This window comes from Typopeltis vanoorti, chromosome 9, assembly GCF_054136105.1.
Source record: "Typopeltis vanoorti isolate ZY-2024b chromosome 9, IOZ_Tvanoo_1.0, whole genome shotgun sequence".
In the NCBI taxonomy this organism is placed as follows: domain Eukaryota; kingdom Metazoa; phylum Arthropoda; class Arachnida; order Uropygi; family Thelyphonidae; genus Typopeltis; species Typopeltis vanoorti.
Genome location: NC_143557.1, coordinates 119,634,841 through 119,640,269, shown reverse-complemented (window position 1 = coordinate 119,640,269; position 5,429 = coordinate 119,634,841). Strand labels below are relative to the sequence as shown.

At 33.7% G+C, this 5,429-nt stretch overlaps 1 non-coding gene across 1 annotated transcript; it reads right to left on the bottom strand.

Moving 5' to 3' along the window:
• Positions 1–638: 638 nt before the first annotated feature.
• On the bottom strand, positions 639–711 carry TRNAK-UUU (transfer RNA lysine (anticodon UUU)). The gene has a single exon. It is a non-coding gene; the product is annotated as a tRNA-Lys (tRNA).
• Between the last annotated feature and the right edge of the window lie 4,718 nt (positions 712–5,429).

The following is a 5,429-nucleotide window of genomic DNA, read 5'->3' as shown; positions in this document are numbered from 1 at the left end:
TACATATTATTTATTTACAATATGTACGTTTGATTTTTATTTTGTTATTTTATTTTTGCAAATTAGAAGTGTTGAAAGTGATTCTCTATATACCAGAATGCAATAGACAAACATCGCAACTTGCCCGAAAAAATTCATAAATCACAATATAACACAGTCGAGTAGTGTCGGAAAAATAGCTTAAAATATACCAAATTAGCAGCGTAATTTAAATTTCAGTTTGATTATCACAAAGTTAATAAACGAATTGAGTAATTTATTTATTAACTTCACTCAAAGTAATGAAACGTATCTTATTGAAACAGCCACGAAATAAGGTTGTTTCCAAGTCATATTAACATTAATTAAAAGAATATTAGTTTAATATGCAAGTTTTTTTTGACACAAAATGAAAGCGATCTTCTAGAAATACTTTATTAATTATTATTATTATTATGTGACACCTCCAGGGAGTCCAAAGAATCATCGACGGAGGCACCTACTCTACATTTCTGTGTCTCCACGAACTACAACTTCACCAACGCCATCTAACGCCCACCACTAGCATTTTCACAGACAATAACAAACATCCATGCCCACGCGGTTGAAAGTGGTCCCTATGCTCAGCCAATCAGGCTGGCAGAAAAGAAAAAAAACACCGCCCGAACAGGGACTTGAACCCTGGACCCTTAGATTAAAAGCCTAATGCTCTACCGACTGAGCCATCCGGGCACACATAATACACATGTCTCAGCTGTATACATATGAAAATATAACTAGTGATGGCGAAGCAGCGTTGAATATGTACAGAAACAATTCTTAAGGGCATTTAACAGCTAAGGTAATTAATTATGGATTTATTAATACTTAATCACTAACACTAATCCATAATCGCTTCTGATTGTATACATTAATATTGCTTAATCAACAACATATTAGTCAAACATATCAATCTTAATGTTCATATTACTCTATATTCTAAATATTGTTTATATTATGAGCGACTGACAATATTTGTGAGTTGCTTTTATATGTAATTATCGAAATGATATTTGAATATTTTAACACTACGACAAGTGCTTCCATTTCCGAAGGTTCATTTGGCTGTGTACGTAATAGTTTCTAGAATAAAACGCTATTGAATAAAAGGATTTTAAAGAGCCATTATGCTTTCATAACGAAATATTGTGAAGTTTAAAAGTTTAGAAACTGACCAGAGAGTTGATCTAGAATACAATTTTCGGCATCGGAGTTGTCTTGGTATTGCATTACTTAAAAAAACACGAACTCTGCCTTAAAGCCTGTATGTGCGCCTTTTATTAGTGATGTTGATTAAGATTAATACTGTATTTCATTCAAAGCTTAGCTAAGAGCACTAATGAAAGGCAAATAAAACACGACCCACAGGAGGAGTTCGTGTCTTTTAAGTAGTAGCAGTTTAAAAATTTTGAAACTAAATGCTTCAAAGGCTATGGAAAAAAAATCAGTATACCCCATTCAATAGCTTCATCGCTAGATTGAAGCTTTCCAGGTCCTTGCAACAGTTCTAAACGCTATGTTATTTTATTTTTACGCTGATGATATTCCAAAGGGTCTCCGAAACGATAGTTCTTGCGATGACAATATTGATGACTATCAGGAAGAACTATTTACTCCTTATATGGAACTGTTTAATGTGCAAACAGTGACTTTGTTTACTTGCATCACATGATTCTTCATAAAGCTCGATTTGTATTAAGAACCTTAAGCTTTACCCAACTAATCACTATATAAATATAAGCTACACTTTAAGGCTTATGCCTAGTCTATTAATAGCAAGAAAAAAAGGGTGTAGAAAGGGGGTTTATCAGGAAGCTGCAGTAGCCTTCCAAACACCCTTACGGTCTTCTTTATCACAACAAATCCCCAGTGAGTCCTTTACACTTTGCATACGGAATATCCATTCTGGTATTTCGCAGTGTAAGATTTGCACCGCTGATATGCCATCACTAACATATGTTAATATAATTTTTTCATATTTTTATTTGGAACAAAAATGCTTTCGTTTTAAATATCACAATATTAGATATTGCATTTTGCAAATTCCAATTTTGGAGATCACATCTTTTCGTCTCCAGTTGAGGATAGTTGTTTATATTTCTAATATTAACTGGATATAACACAACAGTGGTACAAGGTCAACTGAACCCAGCCATTTAATATATGAAAACCTTATTAAAAATAAATTAAAAAAACGGTTGTGCTGAACTATAAACAAAGAAAGCGAACACAGAAGTGATTGTTTCCAAATATAGTATTTTTAAAGTTGGCAAAGCTATGGTTTGGTTAGCTATGGATAATGTACTTAGGAAGTTAATCTCGGAGAAGAATCTCAATATCCTCGAAACAAGGTCATTCACAATGCCATTGTCAACAAGCAGAACGTGTAACTGTTGTATTCGATTGTTCCCAAAATGCTCTAATGGTTAATTCCAGGGTCAAATATCGCCTGAAGCTCTTCCCTTGGACTCTGAGTAGGGAAAAGACTCATCCGCGGCACCTGATTTCCTGTTTCGTTGGCTTTGTATGTAAAAAGAACCTGTTCTCCTTCTCATTGTGTTGCTTTATTGCGCAGTAGGACAACGTCACACGAAGGAAGGAAGGAAGCCAATTAGGAAATTACTGACGCCACGGTACCCCTGAAGTGTAACTCCTGCATAGCATAAACTTTATAGGTTTAATGACTGGCCATTGACATGTTTGTAAACACTTCTGTCCGTTTGCCTCTCTTTCTCTCTCTCTCTCTCTCTCTCTCTCTCTCTCCTAACGGGTATCTTTTGGGGTCTTTGAGCTTACGACTTAATAGCCCAGACAAAAAGACCACTTTTGCCATTTACTTCAGATGACCTTTTATTTCTTTACTCCCTCCTTCTTTCTTTCCAACCCCATCTACCATGTTTTCGACGTCTCTTGACAAAGACTGTAAGCTGTGCTAAACACATTTCAACTATTCATTTTTTTATTGTTTTTATATAGAAATTCATTTTATTGCTCGAAACTATCAAATTTTCACAAACAATTTTTAGATATTCCATTGCATATTTTATAATTAATGATTTAAAATATAAAAATGTTTGAAATTTAGCATTATTTAAAAGTGAATAGCATTATTTAATGAATATAAAAGAATACAATAAGAACACCTAAATCGTAGATCGTAGATCGTAGAAGGATTGGTGAGGATTATCTCGTAGATCGTAGAAGGATTCGTGAGGGTTACGGACCGAGTGACCCGCAAGTGATATTTGTTGTAAATGTGTCCTGAATACAACGCCATTATATATCAGGGCTCTTACCCAAAAAATTCAGAGCCCTGCATAAGTACAGGTAAGGCTTCAACTGCACGGTAAGCGTTTTTTTTTTTTTTTTTGTGACTGTGACCGTAACAACAGACAACGGGGAATATGAAAAGCTTTTCGCTTCACCCCTTAAAAGTCATAAATGTCAATTGTCATAAATGTCAATTGTCATAAATCGTAGAATTATTGTCATTCCTGTTTTAAGTATTTGCTTGTGAGATCCGAAATTTTGTTCGAAGTTGTCAATTAGTTTAAGTGGTGAGTGCTTTTGATACCACTTTGTAGAATAGTGAGGAGTTTTAAGTCATCAGCATGGCTGTTTTACCCTAGGCAGTTTATCCAAAAATTCATCTCCCTATTAATAAATAATCGTATACTTTTTTAAATTAATAAATCGTTTAAAATGCATTCTATTATATCATTTGTCATAAAATTTATGTCCAATACTAAATATACCAAATAAAATGTTTCGAAACAACGACACAGAAACACATTTCCACATATGATGAGAGGGGGAAGATTCAAAGCATTCTTAAAATCCATGATAATAAGCAATAGATGTGGATCTGGAAAAGGGGGAGAGCTTATTAAAGTTACTCTTTATTAAAGATACGCGAGAATCTTGGCCCAATCAATAAAATAATGATGAATAACAAAGATTTTTCATTAAATAACTTGATCGATTTGTTCTTAATAAATCTTTCAAGGTGTAGAATCCGTTCCAGAAATGAAATTCCTTTATTATACATTCTTGGATCTATCTCATTGCTAGCGAATGGTGAGAGGGAAACTTTTACATGAGTCGATTTGTTCTGAATAAATTATTGGCAGAAGAGCAGAGCTGTATTTTCTTAGACCGACTCTCGCTAGCAGTAGATTATAATATTATTCACAAATAATGGTAAGATTAGGAATTGTCTTACCCTAGGTGTCAGTGGTGGGGAACCCTTGGCACGCCAACGACTTTTTTCCGGCACGCAACCCAGGGCTCGCCTTAAAAATAATTAAATAAATAAATACATATCCAACATCTTTTCATAAGTTTTCATTGCATCATACATGAGGAGACTTTATGTGCAAAAACTGGCCTTGAGGAACTTCTAGAATTAATGCAAACAGTAACCAAGGTTGGTAACTACGTTTCTTCACGTGCTTTGAATAAAAGACAGTTTCAGAATCTATTGAATGAGGTGGATTCGGTGTACAAAGGACTAATAATGTACAACAGTGTTCATTGGCTTAGTCGAGGTCTTGTTCTGAAACGATTTGTGGAATGCCTGGATGAGATAAATTTCTTTTTGACTAATCAACAAATGTCTTATAAAGAAATGTATGACATCGTGTGGGTTTGTAAACTAATGTTTTTTCCAGATTTTTGCGAACATTATGGATATTATGTTTGATGACATAACTAGAAGTTGATGTAGACAGTGAGAGGTTTAGAAATTTTCCGAAACTAAAGAAATATATCAGTGATCTCCAAAAGGATGACAAAACAGAATGCCAATGCAATGTCTTCAAAAGCTATTTTTAAACGTCATTGTGTCAACTGTTGAGCAGTTCTCTCTAAGATTTGTGAATGTTCAGAGAATTAGAAGAAACTGTAAAATTCATTAAGTTTCCAGACACGATAAAAATGTATGAATTAAACTTGCAGATGTTTTCGTGTATAAATGTGCAGGATTTTGAAATGCAGTTGATTGATTTTCAAAGTATTTCAGTTTGGAGACAGAAATTTGTTGACCTCAGAGTTGACTTGGAAAATATTGAAAAAGAGTGAGTAGAGACGGGAGTAACAGAACGAAGTACGAAAAACGAGGTACTAAGACAAGCATGTCAAACTCGTTTAACTCCAAGGGCCAAATTAAGAATTATACATCAAGCCGAGGGCCGCAACAGGAAAAAAAATACAGAGGAAAAGGTTTTTTTAATATTACCATTAGAGTATATAAGTACAAAATACAACCATATTACAAAAATACATATAAAATATGAAGTTTACATATTTATATAAAATTATGCATATCATTTTTTTGAAGAAACTTAACATTTTTCATTAACGAAATCTTCAAAATTTGGTTGAATTTGTTGAGCTGTAGTTATTTTCAATAT